The sequence below is a fragment of the Somniosus microcephalus genome, chromosome 15, assembly GCF_052327205.1.
Source record: "Somniosus microcephalus isolate GS21.2 chromosome 15, FLI_Smic_1.0, whole genome shotgun sequence".
Taxonomy (NCBI): domain Eukaryota; kingdom Metazoa; phylum Chordata; class Chondrichthyes; order Squaliformes; family Somniosidae; genus Somniosus; species Somniosus microcephalus.
The window spans coordinates 99602192-99625290 of record NC_141001.1 but is presented as its reverse complement, the minus strand read 5'-3'; the positions used below and the strand labels follow the sequence as shown (position 1 = coordinate 99625290).

Here is a 23099-nt window from a genome sequence, read left to right as displayed (position 1 = left end):
TTCTAACTTTAATTATTAGACCACTTACCTTTTAAAACTAAGTCCTTACGTCTGCTTTTTTCATTCGTAAAAAGTTGAGGCCTTCACGCACGGGCAAACCTTTAAAAAAAAAGGAATTTCAGCGCGCACGCGCAGACTCCTGCGCGCACACGTTCGACCTCTGAACCCCTTGGTTCAGAGGAAAGGAAATGCCGGTTTTCCGCGCATGCGCTGTGCATGCTGAAAACAGACACTTCCATCGGGCCCACGCGTGAGTACCCCGTCCGTACTCACGCGTTGGGGCCTGAATTACTGGGCCAATAAAGCTACCAAGCCTAATCAGAGGAAGGTTGTAAACTGCCTTTAATATCTTTATCAGCATGAGAGTTAATATTGAAGGGCACGCCTGGGATTTACATAATTTCTCCTCAAAAACTAACTGAGCTCCAGGTTCATCTGTGTGTTTGGCAATATCAGGAACATAGGAACAGGAGTAGGCCATTTAGCCCCTCGAGCCTGTTCCGCCATTCACGGAGATCATGGCTCCATATACCCGCCTTTGCCCCACATCCCTTAATACCTATAGTTAACAAAAATCCATCAATCTCAGATTTAAAATTAACAATTGACCTATCATCAATTGCCGTTTGCAGAAGAACGTTCCAAACTTCTACCTCCCTTTGCGCATAGAAGTGTTTCCTAACTTCACTCCTGAAAGATTGGGCTCTAAGTTTTAGGCTATATCCCCATGTCCTAGACTCCCCAACCAGCGGAAATAGTTTCTCTCTCTCTAACCTATCTGTTCCCCTTAATATCTTGAAAACCTCGATCAAATCCCCCCTTAACTTTATAAATTCCAGGGAATACAACCCTAGTTTGTGTAACATTCCCAAGGAAAGGGTTGTTAACAATTCCTGGCATGCTGCCTTCCATGGAAACATGGGATTACCTGAGAATACAGGCAAACTTCCAAAGGAAATGCATGGAAAGAACCTGAACAAGCAGATATCAACGAGACTAACAGATCCCTCATGATCCTATCTTTTATCAGTGCCTACATTTTAAGAAACAATCATTGCATGGTATTTGTAGGCAGTGCAAGGTTAAGTGAGTATTAGTATTTCACCATTGTAAGTTTTAAATTTATTTAAATTGTTCTCAGAATGTGGGCGATGCTGGCAAGGCAAAGTTATTGCCCTGCGAAGGTGCTGGGCCTTCTCCTTTTGGTGATGGTGCTCCCACAGTGAGGAAAAGAAAGACTTGCATTTATGTAGCGCCTTTCACGACCACCGGACGTCTCAAAGCACTTTACAGCCAAAGAAGTACTCTTTGGAGTGTAGTCACTGTTGTAATGTGGGAAACGCAGCAGCCAATTTGTGCACAGCAAGCTCCCACAAACAGCAATGTGATAATGATCAGATAATCTGTTTTTGTTATGTTGATTGAGGGATAAATATTGGCCTGGACACCGGGGATAACCTCCCTGCTCTTCTTTGAAATAGTGCCATGGGATCTTTCACGCCCACTTGAGAGAGCAGACGGGGCCTCGGTTTAACTTCTCATCTGAAGGACGGCACCTCCGACAGTGCAGCACAGGAAGGGAATTCCAGGATACTGACCCAGCAACGACAAAGGAACGGCAGTATATGTCAAAGTCTGGATGTTGTGTGACTTGGAGGGGAGCTCGCAGACAAAGGTGTTCCCATGGTGTTGCTGCTCTTGTCCTTTGTAGAGGTCAGGGGATGGGAAGTGCAGTCGAAGTAAGCTTGGTGAGTTGCTGCAGTGCATCCTGTAGATCATATTTACTGCAACCATAGTGTGCTGGTAGTGTAGAACTTCGATATTGACTTCAGTGGTAGGAGCGCTGAGCAAGCTTTGTCTTGGATGGCATCAAGCTTCTTGGGTGTTGTCGCTGCTGCAACCATCTAGGTGAGTGGTGAGTATTCCATCACACTCTGAATTGAACCTTGTAGATGGTGGAGAGGCTTTGAGGGGTCAGAAGGTCCCAAAGAACCTAGCCTCTGCCCTGTAATTGTAGTCATGATGTTGTAGTACGACATGATTGACCAGGTGGCTTTAGAAGACTTGTGTTCAGGTTCCAGCAGTATATTTGAACGGTAAGTGTACGCAGAATTTATTTTTTCATTGGTGCTTCAGTGTTTATTTCCCATTTTTCTGTGGTGGTCTTGGAGAGTGGGATAATACATCCTTGCTGGTTGTCCAACAGTGGACATAATTTCCTCCTGGATATTCTCCCCTCTTCAAAAGGTGCTAACTCTTGCTGGGTTACAATTCCATTGGTGCTGGACTGCCTCCAATACCTCATGCATTGGCCATTTCTTTTGTGTGAATGTCGACAGCCTATTTGACTGTGGAGGGCATCAGAGCTGAGGCCAATATTGCCCTTACCCGAGATCTACATACTCACATCTTTTAGCAGGAGTCACTGGATAATGATAAAAGTTGGATTTTTTTTTGACCAATTTTATTCCCCCCACCCTCTCCTCTGAGGCAAATTGTAGCACCCCAATTGAAGCCAAAGCAAATTAAAATCGGCAGAGAAGTATAACGCCCAAAGTCAAAATTACCGCCACTGCCTTTACTGACTAAAAATCAAGCTATTGTACCCTTTGTCACATCTTTGGTCCAACTTTATTTGTTGTAGTTCTCAAGAAAGTTAATAAATGAGTTCAATTGAAAATTTCACGTTGTAACTGAGTTTTAATGTTAAATTTTAATTTGAATAGTTTTGCAGTGTATTCCCTACAAACGGTTAGTTCTATAAATACTGACAGGTCTGTGCCATCAATTGAAAGATGCCCTAAAATGTCATAACCACTTTAAAAGCCAGATGACCAAACAGCGCTCAAATTTATGAAATCCCATTCAATATAATAAATCCGTTCTCAGTTGCCTTTGAAGACAAAGAGTCACACTAATTAATCTAATCCTTGCTGTTTGAGTGAGGGGATCATCTGTACACAGACCACCTCGCAGCAGGGTCTCATTTACACCAATCTGTCTCCCATCACCTAAAGCCAGTGAATGCGATCAGTAGCTGCCTCTTACAGAACAATGTGAAACAGATTGTTTTGTCAGGCCCCATTAATAACTGTCATTAGTATTCCAGCATGGAAACAGCAAGTCCCTCCTAACTCCTCAATCCAGTCTTTTCTTCTTCATTACAGGTTATGTCCAGCTGGCAAAATTTACAGCTCAGGCAGGGTCACTGGGGAGGTCATGTTCACAATCTACAGTGTTAAACTGAGTCCCTTAGTGAGCACTTAGATGCGGAGGTGTAGCATTGGCCTTTATACAAAAGGAAGTTTGCTGTGGATGTCATTGTTAAGCATATAACTGTACACTACTTCTGCATCTTTTATTATACCTCCATAATTCAGCGTGTGTATTTGAAAAATGGTACAGAAAGTGTGGCCTTGTCATACCTTATGTCTGTCAACAATATGTTCGATGTGCTGAAACTATTATGTTGCCTTGGTTTTCTTTTTGGCTCTTTTCTACCCCCCCTCTTTTGCTGGGGTATGGATTCACAAGCACTCCTTCATTAACTCGTCCATGTGCTCAGAACTTTGTGTGTAAATCTAAAGATTATCAGCAAGCTATTGTATGGTGGGTGCAACCTGCCCCTGTCCTCACCTGAATTAACAGGAAAGGATCGATGGATAGCTATAGAGACAGGGAGCCATGGATAATCTTTGCTCCCTTTAGCTTTGTGGCCAATTCTGGTGCCCCCTAGAGGTACCTCGGCTGATAGATCGAACCAAGGAACTTCCTCGGCTGCAAACTACATATGGGTATGATCTTGTGGCCATTACAGAAACATGGCTGCAGGGTGACAATGCCTGGGAATTAAACATACCAGGTTATTTAACGATCAGGAAGGACAGGCAGGAAGGAAGGGGAGGTGGGGTGGCTATGTTAATAAAGGAAGGAATCACTGTAATACAGAGAAATGATATTGGGTCAAAAGATCAGGATAATGAAACAGTTTGGGTGGAGGTAAGGAATAATAAGGGGAAAAAAACACTAGTGGGCGTAGTCTATAGGCCTCCGAACAGTGGCAACTCTGTTGGACGGAGCATCAATCAGGAAATAGTTGAGGCTTGTAATAAGGGAACATCTATAATTATGGGGGATTTTAACTATCATATTAATTGGACAAATCAAATTGGGCAGGGCAGCCTTGAGGATGAGTTCATTGAGTGTATTAGGGATGGGTTTCTTGAGCAGTATGTAACTGAACCGACCAGGGGGCAAGCAACCTTAGATCTGGTCCTGTGTAACGAGACGGGATTAATTAAAAATGTCCTAGTAAAGGATCCCCTTGGAATGAGTGACCATAACATGGTTGAATTCCATATTCAATTAGAGGGTGAGAAGGTTGGATCTCAAACAAGCGTGCTAAGCTTGAATAAAGGAGACTATGAAGGTATGAGAGCGGAATTGAGTGGAGTGGATTGGGAAAATAGATTAAAGGGTAAGACAATACATGACCAGTGGTGTACATTTAAGGAGTTATTTTACAACTTCCAAAAAATATATATTCCACTGAGAAGATAAGGGTGTAAAAGAAAAGACAGCCATCCGTGGCTAAGTAAAGAAATTAAGGATAGTATTCGACTAAAAACAAGGGCATATAAGGTAGCCAAATCTAGTGGGAGGATAGAGGATTGGGAAAACTTTAAAAGGCAGCAAAAAATAACAAAAAGATTGATTAAGAAAGGGAAGATAGATTATGAAAGTAAATTAGCAAAAAATATAAAAACAGATAGTAAGAGTTTTTATAGTTATATAAAAAGAAAAAGGGTGGCTAAAGTAAATGTTGGTCCCTTAGAGGATGAGACCGGGAAATTAATGGTGGGAAATATGGAGATGGCAAAAACACTGAATGAATATTTTACATCAGTCTTTACAGTAGAAGACACTAAGAATATCCCAACACTGGACAAACAGGAGGCTAAAGGGGGGGAGGAGCTAAACACGATCAAAATCACTAAGGAAGTGGTACTCGGTAAAATAATGGGACTCGAGGCGGATAAATCACTTGGACCTGATGGCTTACATCCTAGGGTCTTGAGGGAAGTGGCGGTAGGGATTGTGGATGCATTGGTAATAATTTTCCAAAACTCCCTGGACTCGGCAAAGGTCCCGGCAGACTGGAAAACTGCTAATGTAACACCCTTATTTAAAAAGGGCAGTAGACAGAAGGCTGGAAACTATAGACCGGTTAGCCTAACATCTGTGGTAGGTAAAATTTTGGAGTCCATTATTAAGGAGACAGTAACAGGACATTTGGATAATCATAATTTAATAGGACAAAGTCAGCATGGTTTTATGAAGGGGAAGTCATGTTTGACAAATTTGCTGGAGTTCTTTGAGGAAGTAACGTATAGGGTGGATAAAGGGGAACCAGTGGACGTAGTGTATTTAGACTTCCAAAAGGCATTTGACAAGGTGCCACACAAAAGATTATTGCTTAAGATAAAAAATCACGGGATTGGGGTAATATTCTGGCATGGATAGAGGATTGGCTATCTAACAGAAGGCAGAGAGTTGGGATAAATGGTTCATTCTCAGACTGGCAATCAGTAACTAGTGGTGTTCCGCAGGGGTCGGTGCTGGGTCCCCAACTCTTTACAATCTATATTAACGATTTGGAGGAGGGGACCGAGTGTAACATATCAAAGTTTGCAGATGATACTAAGATGGGAGGGAAAGTAGTGAGTGAGGAGGACATAAAAAACCTGCAAGGGGACATCGACAGGCTAAGTAAGTGGGCAGAGATTTGGCAGATGGAATACAATACTGGAAAGTGTGAGGTTATGCACTTTGGCAGGAAAAATCGTAGAGCAAGTTATTATCTTAATGGCAAGAAACTGGAAAGTACTGAAGTACAAAGGGATCTGGGGGTCCTGGTACACGAAACTCAAAAGGTTAGTATGCAGGTGCAGCAAGTGATTAAGAAGGCCAATGGAATGTTGGCTTTCATTGCTAGGGGGATAGAATATAAAAATAGGGAGGTATTGCTTCAGTTGTACAAGGTATTGGTGAGACCGCACCTGGAATACTGCGTACAGTTTTGGTGTCCATACTTAAGAAAGGACATACTTGCTCTCGAGTCAGTACAAAGAAGGTTCACTCGGTTAATCCCGGGGATGAGGGGATGGATATATGAGGACAGGTTGAGTAGATTGGGACTCTACTCATTGGAGTTCAGAAGAATGAGAGGCGATCTTATTGAAACATATAAGATTGTGAAGGGGTTGGATCGGGTGGATGCGGGGAAGATGTTCCCGATGATGGGTGAAACTAGAACTAGGGGGCATAGTCTTAGAATAAGGGGCTGCTCTTTCAAAACTGAGATGAGGAGGAACCACTTCACTCAGAGGGTGGTAGGTCCATGGAATATGCTGCCCCAAAAAGCTGTAGAAGCTACATCATTACATAAGTTTAAAACAGAAATAGACAGTTTCCTAGAAGTAAAGGGAATTAAGGGTTACGGGGAGCGGGCAGGAATTTGGACATGAGTCTAGGTTCGGATCGGTCATGGCCCTGTGGGTAGCGGAGCGGGCCCAGGGGCCGTGTAGCCTGATCCTGCTCCTATTTCATGTGTATAATTCTGTTAGATTCAGGAGATGGTTCTGTGATAGTGGATTGGCGGTTAGGATCAGATCAGCCATGATCTTATTGAATGGCGGAGCAGGCTCGAGGGGCCGATTGGCCTACTCCTGCTCCTATTTCTTATGTTCTTATGTTATGTTCACACTGATCAGTGTACCGATGAGCTGGGATTGTTTTTTAAAACAACCGCCGAGTGGCGGGTTTAAGAATACCATTGGTAGAGGCCCGACAACTGGTTAGCTGCCTGACCTCTTGGACAGGGAATGAAAGAAAACCAAAAAAAATTAAACAGAAATCAAACAAGGATGATTTACCTCTAAGTGAGCATATCACAAACATGCCAAAGTGGCATTCTTTGTAGAAAACAGCACTATTTCCACTTTCTGAAAAAATCAGAGAGGAAAAACACAAAAAATGTGAAGGAGTGAAATGCGACAGTGGAAAGGTAGAGCTGGATAGTGGATAATGGAGAGGTAGAGCTGGATAGTGGAGAGGTAGAGCTGGATTGTGGAGAGGTAGAGCTGGATAGTGGATAATGGAGAGGTAGAGCTGGATAGTGGAGAGGTAGAGCTGGATAGTGGAGAGGTAGAGCTGGATAGTGGAGAGGTAGAACTGGATAGTGGAGAGGTAGAGCTGGATAGTGGAGAGGTAGAGCTGGATAGTGGATAATGGAGAGGTAGAGCTGGATAGTGGAGAGGTAGAGCTGGATAGTGGAGAGGTAGAGCTGGATAGTGGATAATGGAGAGGTAGAGCTGGATAGTGGAGAGGTAGAGCTGGATAGTGGAGAGGTAGAGCTGGATAGTGGAGAGGTAGAGCTGGATAGTGGAGAGGTAGAGCTGGATAGTGGAGAGGTAGAGCTGGATAGTGGAGCGGTAGAGCTGGATAGTGGAGCGGTAGAACTGGATAGTGGAGAGGTAGAACTGGATAGTGGAGAGGTAGAGCTGGATAGTGGAGAGGTAGAGCTGGATAGTGGAGAGGTAGAGCTGGATAGTGGAGAGGTAGAGCTGGATAGTGGAGAGGTAGAGCTGGATAGTGGAGAGGTAGAACTGGATAGTGGAGAGGTAGAACTGGACAGTGGAGAGGTAGAGCTGGATAGTGGATAATGGAGAGGTAGAGCTGGATAGTGGAGAGGTAGAGCTGGATAGTGGATAATGGAGAGGTAGAGCTGGATAGTGGAGAGGTAGAGCTGGATAGTGGAGAGGTAGAGCTGGATAGTGGAGAGGTAGAGCTGGATAGTGGAGAGGTAGAGCTGGATAGTGAAGAGGTAGAGCTGGATAGTGGAGGTAGAGCTGGATAGTGGAGAGGTAGAGCTGGATAGTGGAGAGGTAGAGCTGGATAGTGGAGAGGTAGAGCTGGATAGTGGAGAGGTAGAGCTGGATAGTGGAGAGGTAGAACTGGATAGTGGAGAGGTAGAGCTGGATAGTGGAGAGGTAGAACTGGATAGTGGAGAGGTAGAGCTGGATAGTGGATAATGGAGAGGTAGAGCTGGATAGTGGAGAGGTAGAACTGGATAGTGGAGAGGTAGAGCTGGATTGTGGAGAGGTAGAGCTGGATAGTGGAGAGGTAGAGCTGGATAGTGGAGAGGTAGAACTGGATAGTGGAGAGGTAGAGCTGGATAGTGGAGAGGTAGAACTGGATAATGGAGAGGTAGAGCTGGATAGTGGAGAGGTAGAGCTGGAAAGTGGAGAGGTTGAACTGGATAGTGGAGAGGTAGAGCTGGATAGTGGAGAGGTAGAACTGGATAGTGGAGAGGTAGAGCTGGATAGTGGAGAGGTAGAGCTGGATAGTGGAGAGGTAGAGCTGGATAGTGGAGAGGTAGAACTGGATAGTGGAGAGGTAGAGCTGCATAGTGGAGAGGTAGAGCAGGATAGTGGAGAGGTAGAGTTGGATAGTGGAGAGGTAGAGCTGGATAGTGGAGAGGTAGAACTGGATAGTGGAGAGGTAGAACTGGATAGTGGAGAGGTAGAGCTGGATAGTGGAGAGGTAGAGCTGGATAGTGGAGAGGTAGAGCTGGATAATGGAGAGGTAGAGCTGGATTGTGGAGAGGTAGAACTGGATAATGGAGAGGTAGAGCTGGATAGTGGAGAGGTAGAGCTGGATTGTGGAGAGGTAGAGCTGGATAGTGGAGAGGTAGAACTGGATAGTGGAGAGGTAGAACTGGATAGTGGAGAGGTAGAACTGGATAGTGGAGAGGTAGAGCTGGATAGTGGAGAGGTAGAACTGGATAGTGGAGAGGTTGAGCTGGATAGTGGAGAGGTAGAACTGGATAGTGGAGAGGTAGAGCTGGATAGTGGAGAGGTAGAGCTGGATAGTGGAGAGGTAGAACTGGATAGTGGAGAGGTAGAACTGGATAATGGAGAGGTAGAGCTGGATAGTGGAGAGGTAGAGCTGGATAATGGACAGGTTCAACTGGATAGTGGAGAGGTAGAGCTGGATAGTGGAGAGGTAGAACTGGATAGTGCAGAGGTAGAGCTGGATAGTGGAGAGGTAGAGCTGGATAGTGGAGAGGTAGAGCTGGATAGTGGATAATGGAGAGGTAGAGCTGGATAGTGGAGAGGTAGAGCTGGATAGTGGATAATGGAGAGGTAGAGCTGGATAGTGGAGAGGTAGAACTGGGTAGTGGAGAGGTAGAGCTGGATAGTGGAGAGGTAGAGCTGGATTGTGGAGAGGTAGAGCTGGATTGTGGAGAGGTAGAGCTGGATAGTGGAGAGGTAGAGCTGGATAGTGAAGAGGTAGAGCTGGATAGTGGAGAGGTGGAGCTGGATAGTGGAGAGGTGTAGAGCTGGATAGTGGAGAGGTAGAGCTGGATAGTGGAGAGGTAGAGCTGGATAGTGGAGAGGTAGAACTGGATAGTGGAGAGGTAGAGCAGGATAGTGGAGAGGTAGAGCTGGATAGTGGAGAGGTAGAGCTGGATAGTGGAGAGGTAGAGCTGGATAGTGGAGAGGTAGAACTGGATAGTGGAGAGGTAGAGCTGGATAGTGGAGAGGTAGAGCTGGATAGTGGAGAGGTAGAGCTGGATAGTGGAGAGGTAGAACTGGATAGTGGAGAGGTAGAGCTGGATAGTGGAGAGGTAGAGCTGGATAATGGAGAGGTAGAGCTGGATAGTGGAGAGGTAGAGCTGGATAGTGGAGAGGTAGAGCTGGATAGTGGAGAGGTAGAGCTGGATAGTGGAGAGGTAGAGCTGGATAGTGGAGAGGTAGAGCTGGATAGTGGAGAGGTAGAACTGGATAGTGGAGAGGTAGAACTGGATAGTGGAGAGGTAGAGCTGGATAGTGGAGAGGTAGAGCTGGATTGTGGAGAGGTAGAACTGGATAGTGGAGAGGTAGAACTGGATAATGGAGAGGTAGAGCTAGATAGTGGAGAGGTAGAGCTGGATTGTGGAGAGGTAGAACTGGATAGTGGAGAGGTTGAACTGGATAATGGAGAGGTAGAGCTGGATAGTGGAGAGGTAGAACTGGATAATGGAGAGATAGAGCTAGATAGTGGAGAGGTAGAGCTGGATAGTGGAGAGCTAGAGCTGGATAGTGGAGAAAATTGAGGGGGCGATTTTGCCAGCCCTGGGGAGGCGGGTTTGAAGGCGAGAGTGCCGGGAAAATGGCAGAATTTGGGGGCGGGTGCCCAACCCTCCCCGAACCCGCCACCGTGCCATCTTGCCAGGGGGTGGGTAGCCGTCCCGCGCCGTGTCCCGTCTCCTTGGAGTCCAGAAGGGATTTTTAATTCTTTTTTAAAATTCTTTTATGGGATCTGGGCGTCGCTGGCAAGGCCAGCATTTATTGCCCATCCCTAATTGCCCTTGAGAAGTTGGTGGTGAGCCGCCTTCTTGAACCGCTGCAGTCCATATGATAATGGTACTCCCACAGTACTGTTAAGGAGAGAGTTCCAGGATTTTGACCCAGCGACGATGAAGAATCGGCGATTTACTTCTAAGTCTGGATGGTGTGTGACTTGGAGGGGAACTTGGAGGTGGTGGTGTTTCCATGTGTCTGCTGCCCTTGTCCTTCTAGGTGGAAGAGGTTGCGGGTTTGGGAGGAGCTGCCGAAGAAGCCTTGCCGAGTTGCTGCAGTGCATCTTGTAGATGGTACACACTGCAGCCACGGTACGCCGGTGGTGGAGGGAGTGAATGTTTAAGGTGGTGGATGGGGTGCCAATCAAGCGGGCTGCTTTGTCCTGGATGGTGTCGAGCTTCTTGAGTGTTGTTGGAGCTGCACTCATCCAGGCAAGTGGAGAATATTCCATCACACTCCTTACTTGTGCCTTGTAGATGGTGGAAAGGCTTTGGGGAGTCAGGAGGTGAGACACTCGCCACAGAATATCCAGCCTTTGACCTGCTCTTGTTGCCACAATATTTATGTGGCTGGTCCAGTTAAGTTTCTGGTTAATGGTGACCTCCAGGATGTTGATAGTGGGGGTTTTGGCGATGGTAATGCCATTGAATGTCAAGGGGAGGTGGTTAGACTCTTGCTTGTTGGAGATAGTCATTGCCTGGCACTTCTGTGGCGCGAATGTTACCTGCCACTTATCAGCCCAAGCCTGAACGTCGTCCAGGTCTAGTTGAATGCAGGCATGGACTGCTTCATTATCTGTGGAGTTATGAATGGCACTGAACACAGTGCAATCATCAGCGAACATCCCCATTTCTGACCTTATGTTGGAGGGAAGGTCATTGATGAAGCAGCTGAAGATGGTTGGGCCTAGGACACTGCCCTGAGGAACTCCTGCAGCGATGTCCTGGGGCTGTGATGATTGACCTTCAACCACCACAACCATCTTTCTTTGTGCTAGGTATGACTCCAGCCAGTGGAGCATTTTCCCCCTGATTTCCATTGACTTCAGTTTTACTAGGGCTTCTTGATGCCAGACTCGTTCAAATGCTGCCTTGATGTCAAGGGCAGTCACTCTCACCTCACTCCTGGAAGCCAGCTCCTTTGTCCATGTTTAAAGCCTATTAACTGCCTGTTAACAGGCAGAAAATAGGATTATCCCCTTTTTGCCCTCACAAGTGCGGGCTTCCCGGAGGCTCCAAAACCCGGCAGCTCAGCGAGGCGAGTACTGGGTCTGCGGGGATCGGGGAGGGGGGGGTGAGTGCAAAAGTGTGGTGTGAAGGTAAGTGATGGGTGCAAGAGTGTAGAGGTGCGTATCTGAGGTAAGTGCAAAGTGTTTTTAAAAGTGTACTTACCTTTGTTTCTTCCTGCAGGCTTCAGTTGGTTTGTATGCGGAGAGTTTCGGACCTCCGTGTTGCAGATGACAGATGGCCGTTGCATTCTCAGATGCAACAACCATCTTATTTCTGCAAAATAAAGAGGTTTGATGAGGTCTTGAAATCAAGAACTCATCAAACTGCAGAGAATGTCAGTGTTTGACAGCTTCACAGAGCTGTCAAACGATGACAATTCATCTGTCAAAAGTTTTTGACAGATGAAACGTCATATGTTGACGTGCTCTGCAACCGGCTTTCCCTTAATTGGCCTGCTAAGCCCGCTGGGCAATCAAGGGAAAATAGCATGGGTTGACCACAAATCAATGGAGGTGGGACATCGACCCGCCAAGCAGCAGTCCCGCCTCCAACGCGCCCCCAGTCACAAAATCGCTCCCAAAGTGTTTCTGTTCTCAGGCCAGTTGTCAACCCTTGTTCAAAACAACCAAGAGTCAAACGACTTTTTTGATTTTTTTTTGTCCTGGAATGAACATTGATTTCTGATTTGATTATATTAATTTGAAATTGATGAAATAGGGAGACAGCATCTTCACATATTTATTTTGAAAATGATGACGTTTTTCTCTTATTGATCAAACTTGATCTTTGGTAAACCCCATTCCTCACTTTCCTTGGATAAATCTGTTATATTTTTGAAGTTCATAGAACAAAGCTGAAGTAATAAAGTTAACTTTAAAACTTTCAAACAAGAAATTCAGTTTTCAGTAGGAAGTTTTATTTTCTGCAGAATAATTTACCATAAATGTTATTAACAATGATGCAAAAAGGTATAATTTGTAAACCAATGAGATTATAATGGGCATCACATTATTATATATAGACTGAAGAATTTCAGTCACCAAAGCTATTTTCTAAACAAACCTGGTGTTCCTGACTGAAATCTGCTAGCTTGAGAAACGTTTCACCAAAAACTAGCAAGTTAAATTAAATAAATACACATTGCAAAAATAACAGTGTTAAATGGACCATTTCGGACTGATGTAGATAAGCACTAACTAAATATTATTACATCAACAAACACACTGAGTAGACAAGAACTTCACAGCGCTGAGTAAGATGAGAATCAGCGTTCTAAATCCTCAACTGTTTACGGCTTCAAAAAAGCAGATCAAAACCAATAACCTTTGGCCTCTCCCAATTCTGTCAATCAGTCTTTTCAGGCACTGAGGATTGTTAACCGTATTGGGTAAATCAACAAACTTAGAGTGTAATGCACGTGCATTTATCAGTCGACTCATTTCAAAGCAAGTATGAAAACATCTCTTTGAATGTATGGTTATGACAGAAAGGTCATGCCTGGTGTCATCATCTAATCCCAATAGTAAATACAAGCTGGCTGTACTGATCAATGCTCCAATCCTCTGTCCTATTCTACAAGTAATGTGAGGAAAGAATTTGCCTTTCATCCGATGCAGGTTGAAAAGCTGGAGAAGCTGCCGACCGACCTTGTGCGCACCTGTGCAGTGAACAAAATGAGCATTTGAGGCTTTGGTAATTCTCGGTCATGTTGGAGGAAACTGTTAATGGCAACAAAGGTCATATGAACTGGGGGCTTGCGGTTGTCGAAAGGTAAATATGGCAAAGATAATTTGATTACCAACAGTTAACTGCTTTTTGGTGCTTAATACACGCTTTAGATATCCTGAAGTTCTAAACTATTCTGAAAATTATTGAATTAATTTTGAAAACGATACTTCACCAGAAGGCACTTCAGTCTCAGACAAGTATTTAATACATGTGCAGGGATACAGAATGCAATACACTTGAACATAATTTCAACTAATGTTGTATAAAGAAGTTTGTATCTGCAAGACGTAATAAACTATACAGTGAGTTAAAGCTCAGCCACCGCTTCCAACTTTGCAACATTTGTTCTTCCTTCTCACAGGTCAATGGGAACCTGAGGAGGCGGGGGCTGCAGAGGGCACTGAGATGGGGGGCTGGACAGGAAGATGAGGAATGGGGCGGGGGTGCAGCTGCAAGATTGGATCAGCCATGATCTTATTGAATGGCGGAGCTGGCTCGAAAGGGCCGAGTGGCCTGCTCCTGCTCCTGTTTCTTATCTTCTTATGTAATATGAGTTGCAAGGTCTTTGTCTGTCATGGAATAAGCTTTGTGCTTACCTCTATTGCTTGTTCTGTTCTTACAATAGCAATAATATATGAATAACTTGATAATGTTACAATTTATATGTAATTCAGATATATTGCACTTAAAAAGTAACATCTAGTAACATTGATGGAAACCAGGGTGGGGGAGGGGCAGTTAAAATGCCCCGAGTTGCTTACCAGCCCCGGAACTGCCAGGATCCAACCGTCTGTGATTTTAACCCACTTTCCTGAGCATGTGGCAAAGACATCTGCCCAAAGCAGGTGAGTCCTTCTTTACAAATGCATGCTGAGGCCCAACGACATCATCAGGGCAATTTTAACTCGAGCCTGAGCAGGGTTGCTGCTGCAACTTTCCCACCCAGGGCAGGAGAGGACCAGCCCCAGTGGAGGCCGATAAAGGAAAGTGCTTCTCTGTTCTTCGTTGGGCCAGGAGGAGCAGGAGTGTTCCTCCAGGCCCCACATGGAAATTTAAGGCTGTCCCTGCCTCTTCTGGAACGTGAGACCCCCTCCCCCCTCACAAGGCACCCCTGGAACCCAATCCCGCCACCTACTTTGGGCTGGATTTTGCCAATGGGACAATTTGGAGGCGGGACTCCCACTTGTCGGATTTTAGTCCCGCCTCCATCGACTTCTGGCCAACCCACGTTATTTTCCCTTGATTGATCTCATTTAGACCACCCAGCGGGCTTAGCAGGCCAATTAAGGGGAAGCCGGTTACAGAGAACGTCAGCGTTTGACTTTCATTGACAGATGAATTGTCATCGTTTGACAGCTCTGTAGTTTGATGAGTTCTTGAATTAAAGACTTATCAAACCTCTTTCTTTAGCAGAAATTAGATGGTTGTTACATTGGAGAATTCATCAGCCATCTGTCACCTCTGCCGCAGAGATGCGAGACTCTCCGCATCCCCGATTGAAGCCTGCAGGAAGAAACAAAGGTAAGTAAACTTTTTCTAACACTTTCCACTCACCTCACATACTTACCTCTCCACACTTGCACCCATCACTTAGCTTCACAGCGCACATTTGCACCCCTCCGATCCCCGCAGACCCACTGCTCGCCTCGGTGACCCTGGCGGGGTTCGCAGCCATCGGGAAGCCCACACTTGTGTGGGTAAAATGGAGATAATCCTCTTATCTGCCTGTTAACTACCTGTTCACAGGCAGTTCAGTGGCTGTAATCCCCTTTCCGCCTCCAGGAAACAGGACCCGGCTACCCGCCTCCTGGGAAGATGGCACAGAGGCGGGTTGGGGGTGGGATGGGCACCTGCCCCCAGATTCTGCCATTTTCCCGGCAGTCCCGCCTCCAAACCCGCTTCCCCAGGGTTGGCAGGATCGCGCCCTTTGTGTCAGCGGGCTGCCTCTGAGCCGTGTGATTCTCCATTGGGAGTGCCGGAGGGATTTAAATGAAGCACGGCTGTTAAAATCATCCAGGCCTCATTCTGCCGCGGGCAGGCGGTGAAAGTAACTCACCGGTGCGGTTTTCTGAGCAACATGGGGTTTAATTATAATCACATGACAATAAAACAGAAGATTGTTGAAATAACATTAACATTTATTTTGTTCCCATTGGCTGCCAGTCAAAATATTTCAGGCCTTTCAGAGGCATGCACAACTTTAGTTGGGGCATTGTAAATACATAGAAACATAGAAGATAGGAGCAGGAGTAGGCCATTCGGCCCTTCGAGCCTGCTCTGCCATTCAATGAGATCATGGCTGATCATCCAATTTCAGTACCCTGTCCCTGCCTTCTCCCCAGATCCCTTGATCCCTTTAGCCTCAAGAAATATATCTAACTCCTTCTTGAATATATTTAATGAACTGACCTCCACCGCCCTCTGTGGCAGAGAATTCCACAGGTTCACCACTCTGGGTGAAGAAATTCCTCCTCATTTCAGTCCTAAATGGCTTACCCCTTATCCTTAGACCATGACCCCTGGTTCTGGACTCCCCGGCCATCAGAAACATCCTTCCTGCATCTAGTCTGTCCAGACCTGACAGAATTTTATAGGTTTCGATGAGATCCCCTCTCAATCTTCTAAACTCCAGTGAGTATAAGCCCAATCGACACAATCTCTCCTCATACGTCATTCCTGCCATCCCAGGTATCAGCCTGGTGAATCTTTGCTGCACTCCCTCCATGGCAAGAATGTCCTTCCTCAGGTAAGGTGACCAAAACTGCACACAATACTCAAGGTGCGGTCTCACCAAGGCCCTGTACAACTGTAGCAAGACATCCTTGTTCCTGTACTCGAACCCTCTTGCTACGAAGGGTAACATACCATTTGCCTTCTTAACTGCCTGCTGCACCTGCATGCTTACCTTCAGCGAGTGGTGCACAATAACACCCAGGTCTCTTTGCACTTCCCCTTCTCTCAATCTATTGCCATTCAAATAATAATCTGCCTTCCTGTTTTTGCCACCAAAGTGGATAACCTCATATTTATCCACATTATAGTGCATTTGCCATGTTTCTGCCCAATCACCCAACCTGTCCAAATCATACTGGAACATGATCAGCAATGCATCTACTATCTCTAGGGCCACTTCCTTAAGTACCCTGGGATGTAGACCATCAGGCCCTGGGGATTTATCGGCCTTCAGTCCCATCAATTTTCCTAACACCATTTCCCTACAAATACTGATTTCTTTCAGTTCCTCCCTTTCATCAGACCCTGTGTTCCCTGGCATCTCTGGGAGGTTATTTGTGTCCTCCTTTGTGAAGACAGAACCAAAATATGTATTTAGTTGGTCTGCCATTTCCTTGTTTCCCATTATAAATTCCCCTGATTCTGACTGTAAGGGACCTATGCTTGACTTCACCAATCTTTTTCTCTTCACATATCTATAAAAGCTTTTACAGTCAGTTTTTATGTTCCCTGCAAGCTTACTCTCATATTCTATTTTCCCTTTCTTAATTAATCCCTTTGTCCTCCTTTGTTGACTCCTAAACTGCTCCCAATCCTCAGGATTATTGATTTTTCTAGCCAATTTATATGTCCTCTCCTTGGATCTTATGCTATCCCTAATTTCCCTTGTTAGCCACGGTTGAGTCACCTTTTTTGTTTTATTTTTATGCCAAACTGGGATGAACAAATTCTGTAGCTCATCCATTCGGTCTTTGAATGTTTGCCATTGCCTATCCACCATCAACCCTTTGAGTGCCATACCCCAATCAATCCTACCCAACTCGCTCCTCAGACCATCGTAGTTTCCTTTATTTAAATTGAGGACCCTTTAGATTTTGACTTTTACTGGTAGACACTAAGTCCTAGAGCTTGTGGGTCTGAATCTGTGGGTTACCTGTTAACTCGCTGAGATGGATGCATTTACATCAGTTCCTGGTCAGATTGCTACTCCTTCTCAGGAGGGGAGAAAACTTAATTTTCACTCCTTTGTGTAACTTAAATATTATTCTCCTTATCAGCCAGTTTCGGAAAGGCATCAACACTTAAAGTGTGGAGGAATCAGTAGCTGGAGGTGGCTGGCTGATGCTGAATGTTTTGGAAGAGGAGGCAGATGGAAAAAGATGCGGAAGAAGAAAGAAAAGTGATTGAAATCCCTCTGCATTGTTCGGATTCGTTTTTATACTTAAGTCCTGGAGCAGGGAAAGATTCCTGTGTTTCATTGTTTGCTTGAGGATGCAACTTAAGATTGTGTCTGAAAATTAATCTTCACGTGTGAACCCAAAACAGTGAGTGGATACATCACTGTAAGGCTCGGGTAGGTCCTGGCCCAACATTCACACACACACACACACACCCGTGTATCATAGAAGAATCGTAGAAATTTATGGCTCAGAAGGAGGCCATTCGGCCCACCGTGTCTGTGGTGGCTGCAAAAACAGCTATCCAGCCTAATCCCACTTTCCAGCTCTTGGTCTGTAGCCATGTCAGTTGAGAGAAACAGAGTTAATGTTTCAGGTCAGGTTCTGATGAAGGGTCCCAGACCTGAAACGTTAACTCTGTTTCTCTCCACGGATGCTGCCTGGCCTGCTGAGTATTTCCAGCATTTTCTGTTGTTATTTCCTGTGATAAACTTGTGTACCTTCCACCGGGATCACTGCATAGCAATGACAAAGAATTTACAGCACAGAAACAGGTCATTCGGCCCAACGGGTCAATGCCGGTGTTTAGGTTGCACACGAGCCTCCTCCCACCCTACTTCACCGCACCCTATCAGCATATCCTTCTATTCCTTTCTCCCTCATGTACTTATCAAGCTTCCCCTTAAATACATCAAATTAGGACCAGGAATATACAGAAAGGCTGTAGCACCCATCACTGCATGCAATGGCTGAGATCAGATAGCTCAACACAGACTAACAATTTTATCAACTGAGCCACTGGTGGAGTCGCCTGTGTTTGTTGATAGTAGCTACATTATTATTATTAAGGGGGGGGAAGTTGCTCTGGATGTTATAAGTAGCGACATTGCTAATGCACAATGAAGATTTCCTCTCGTCAGTGTTTCCAGCAAAATTATCAATCTGTTCAAAAAGAACGTGCTTATGATATCGCTAGGAATACACACTAGAGGAAAACTACACGTAAGCATTTATGATGTTGCTACACATTGCAACTTTCCCCCTCCCCCTCCCATGTTCCCTTATCACGGGCGCTTCCTGTCATGTGATATAATGTCCTTGATATATTTTCCTGTGACTGTTGACAGCCCTCTTGTCTTTAAGACGCTCCTTAAAACCGACCTCTTTGACCAAGCTTTTGGTCACCTGCCCTAATTTATCCTTATGTGGCTCGCTGTCAAATTTTTTGGCTTAAAATACTCCTGTGCAGCACCTTGGGACGTTTTACTATGTTAAAGGCGCTGTATAAATACAAGTTGTTGTTGTTGTAACATGGTAACTGCCGATGCTTTTCTAGAACTGTTATGACAGTGATGAACTCGACAGCACAATATTGCTACCAAGTACAAGAATAACCCAATCACTTAAAAGCAATTGTATTGGAGTGAAATACGAATTCCATGAAATTTCAGTGCTCAGATGATTATAAAAAACTAAAAGAGTAAAGCTCTTAGCATCATCCAAAACCTGTGATTGTGTTACAGCCGAACTACACACTCCTGATCAACTATTACTCTGTGTGCATTACAGACAAACAAATTCCAGCATAACAGTCAGTGCTGTTTTAAACTTACCTCACTGTCAATTAAATAAAAGGGTGTATGAAGCAGATAATCAAACAGGAATCATTACAATCTTCCTCCAGTAAAAATTAATTTATGTAAAGAAAAGTTTTGAAGTTTAACGTAAATGATTGGATTAACAAAGGTAACAACAATCCACACAGAATAAAACAATGCCATACTGATGACTGCTTTCATTTTTCTTTGGAGAAACTGGTTCATAACTCATGTTTGGGTCTTTCATGGGCACAAAAACACTGGTTTCATATCTTGTATATTACTTAATCATTGCATTCCAGTATTTGGATTGTGTAAATGTTGTACATTGACCGCACCAAGCCCCCAGACCGAAAATACTCTTGTAAGACTGTATAACATGATGGGCTCCAATGACCTTTTCACGAGTAAAATGATCAATCTTTGACTCTGGCTAGCTGTGCGTTGCTTTGAGTTGGGCAGCATCTTTTATAACCCACGTGCAGGGTGGTTGTCTCTTCACTGATGGTACAAATTCCACTGACAGCGCATATATAATAGTATCAATCATCAGCAAAGTGATGGAAGGTGTCGTCAACAGTGCTATCAAACTGCACTTACTCACCAATAACCTGCTCACCGATGCTCAGTTTGGGTTCTGCCAGGACCACTTGGCTCCAGACCTCATTGCAGCCTTGGTCCAAAGATGGACAAAAAAGCTGAATTCCAGAGATGAGGTGAGAGTGACTGCCCTTAATATCAAGGCAGCATTTGACCGAGTGCGGCATCAAGGAGCCCTAGTAAAACTGAAGTCAATGAGAATCAGGGTGAAAACTCTCCACTGGCTGGAGTCATTGCTAGCACAAAGGAAGATGGTTGTGGTTGTTGGAGGTCAATCATCTCAGCCCCTGGACATCGCTGCAGGAGTTCCTCAGGGCAGTGCCCTAAGCGCAACCATCTTCAGATGCTTCATCAGTGACCATCCCTCCATCATAAGGTCAGCAGTGGGGATGTTCGCTGATGATTGCATAGTGTTCAGTTCCATTCGCAACTCCTCAGATAATGAAGCAGTCCATGCCCGCATGCAGCAAGACCTGGACAACATTCAGGCTTGTCTGATAAGTGGCAAGTAACATTTGCGCCAGAGAAGTGCCAGGCAATGACCATCTCCAACAAGAGAGAGTCTATCCACCTCCATTTGACATTCAACGGCATTATCATTGCCGAATACCCCACCATCAATATCCTGGGGGTCACCATTGATCAAAAACTTAACTGGACCTCTACCACCTAGAAGGACAAGGACAGCAGGGGCATGGAAACACCATCACCTGCAAGTTCCCCTCCAAGTCACACACCATCCTGGCTTGGAAATATATTGCTGTTCCTTCATCGTCATTGGGTCAAAATCCTGGAACTCATTCCCCAACAGCACTGTGGGAGTACATTCACCACATGGACTGCAGTGGTTCAAGAAGGTGACTCACCACCACCTTCTCAAGGACAATTAGGGATGGGCAATAAATGCTGGCCTTGCCAGCGATGCCCACATCCCGTGAATGAATAAAAAAAATATAATAATACATGAACCAAGCTCTGCTTTCACCTGACGTGAGAAAAAGTATGGAGCTAAGAGTGTGGTTCAGTACTGCAGGCTTGCACTGCTCTGAGGCTCGTACAAGAACACAAACCAGCACCTGCAGTACAGTAACAACATAACAATCAATCCAACATTTTAAAGTATACGAAATGGTGACTGATGAGGATGCATGTATGGAAATGGTTGCATGTAGCAGTGATCAGCTGCCTGAGGTTTTCTACAGTACTGGGCGGTTCAAATACCTACATTAAACAGATGTGAAATTTGCTTCAGTAAACTATAAATAAAAAAAGAATGCAATTGGGGTTAACAACACAAGCTGATGGTGAGAAGGTTTAAACATGGAGTTTTTGAGTGTAATGTTTTCAAATCATTTTCGACTACACAGCACATTACGTGGAAAACACGGCAGCAAATTGATTTATTTTGCTTATTGTGTGATTTTTGTGAATACAATGCATTTTTCTTGGTTGATTGGATAATCTGGTGAAGCCAATAGTGAATAAGAACAGTCTTACTTAAAACTAGCTTGAAAAACCATCTATTGAATTATGAGCAAAAATAAATTATTTTCAGATGTTCTGGCACTATTTTGTTAACGTATTTGTTAGACAGAGTAAATAAAGAGAAACTCTTTCCAATGGTGATAACCAGAGGGCACAGATTTAAGGTGATTGGTAAAAGAACCAGAGGCGACATGAGGAAAAACTTTTTACACAACGAGTGTTTAGGATTTGGAATGCACTGCCTGATAGGGTGATGGATACAGATTCAATGGCAGCCTTCAAAAGGGAATTGGATAAATACTGGAAGGAGAATAAATTGCAGGGATAGGGGGATAGAGCGGGAATGTGGGACTGACTAGATTGCTCTTCGAAAGAGCCGGCACGGACTCGATGGGCCGAATGGCCTCCTTCTGTGCTGTACTATTCCATGACTATGATTCTGTTGTACCATTTAATGCAATAAAAATAGAGCAGGAATAGCATGAATGCTTCGCTTGCAGTATTTATTACAGTTAGTTCAGTCATTTAATCTTGAAAATGTAGCACCTTTAGGGCTGGATTTTCCTTAAGTTCAACCTACCCCTCCCCTCCCCCCCCACCCATTCAAAATAACTCCTGACATTAAGGCCTGAAATTCCCTCATGATCAGATGGAATAGCAGCGGAAACATCGGGTGGGGAGGCTCCCTGCTCCAAATTTAAATCCTGCCCCCCCCCCCCCACACCCACTAAAATAAATGATTTCTTACGCAAACGTTTTAAGATAAATCTGTTTTTATTTTCAAGCAATGTGACCCGATTTGTTACATATCATTTAACTCAGTAAAAACGGGGTAGGTGTCCGCCTTGGCTCTGTGGTAGCACGTTCACCTCTGGGTCAGAAGGTCATGGGTTCAAGCGCCACTTCATGGACATGAACACCTAATCTAGGCCCACATTTCAGGGCAGGACACTCCGTCTTCCCTCTTAGGGCACTATTTGAAGAAGAGCAGGGAGTTCTCCTGGTGTCCTGGTAAACATTTACCCCTCAACCAACGCCACCAAAAACAGATTATCCGATCATTTATCTCATTGCTTTAAAAGTACTTAATTGTGAAGGTCTTTGGGGCGTCCTGAGTTTGTGAAAGTTGCGATATAAATGTAACTTCTGTGAATCTGCCTGCCATCTCAACCCTGCCATGAGCTGGCCCACTTTCCTGCGTCAGGAGCCATTATGTCTTTACGGTGTGCTCCCAGTAGCCCCAAGGAAATTCCAGGTGTTCCGAAGTGGAATACAACAGCAGGTTATGTGGTAAGCTAAATGAATGGGCAGGAGATCTCCGAAGCAAATCTTCTATTAAAGGCCGGGGCGAGACTAAGTCCTTCAGCAGATAAGGGATCAGGCTGAAATGGAGGGAGAGAAGGCTGCTATTGGGCCCTCTCCCTCCATCAGGAGACCTTGAGACCTTCCCACCACTAGCCCAGGGCCTACCGCCAGGCTTCAGTAAGTGGCAATAAGATGGGTGGAGAGGAGGGTAATGAGACAGGGACCCAGGACCCTCTTCCCTGGTGGCCTTTGCACATGGCGGGCAAGAAAGGAGTGGCTAACCGGCAGGGGCAGGAGGGGTGAAATTAAATTTGGGGCAGGGAGGCAGCAGTTGGCCTCGCTGCCTGATCTCCCTACTGTTTCCACTACTATCACACAGAATCACAGAAACCCCACAGTGCAGATAGAGGCCATTTCGGCCCATCGAGCCTGCACCGACACATATCCCACCCGATCCCCATAACTCCTACACCAACACATATCCCACCCTATCCTGTAACCCCACGTATTTAATCCCCCTAACACTAAGGGTCAATTTATCATAGCCAATCAACCTAACCTGCACATCTTTGGACTGTGGGAGGAAACCGGAGCACCCGGAGGAAACCCACGCAAACA

General features: G+C 45.1%; 1 long non-coding RNA gene across 3 annotated transcripts; it reads left to right on the top strand.

The window, feature by feature from the left end:
* The first annotated feature begins 220 nt into the window (after positions 1-220).
* On the top strand, positions 221-21624 carry LOC147107103 (uncharacterized). Of its 3 annotated transcripts, XR_015081030.1 has the most exons (5): positions 221-328; positions 1482-1748; positions 13252-13405; positions 14774-14884; positions 17374-21624. It is a non-coding gene; the product is annotated as an uncharacterized LOC147107103 (long non-coding RNA). The 3 variants fall into 3 exon arrangements; XR_015081029.1 differs by lacking the exon at positions 1482-1748 and having other exon boundaries at positions 14777-14884; positions 17374-21623; XR_015081028.1 differs by lacking the exon at positions 1482-1748 and having other exon boundaries at positions 17374-21623.
* Positions 21625-23099: the final 1475 nt, after the last annotated feature.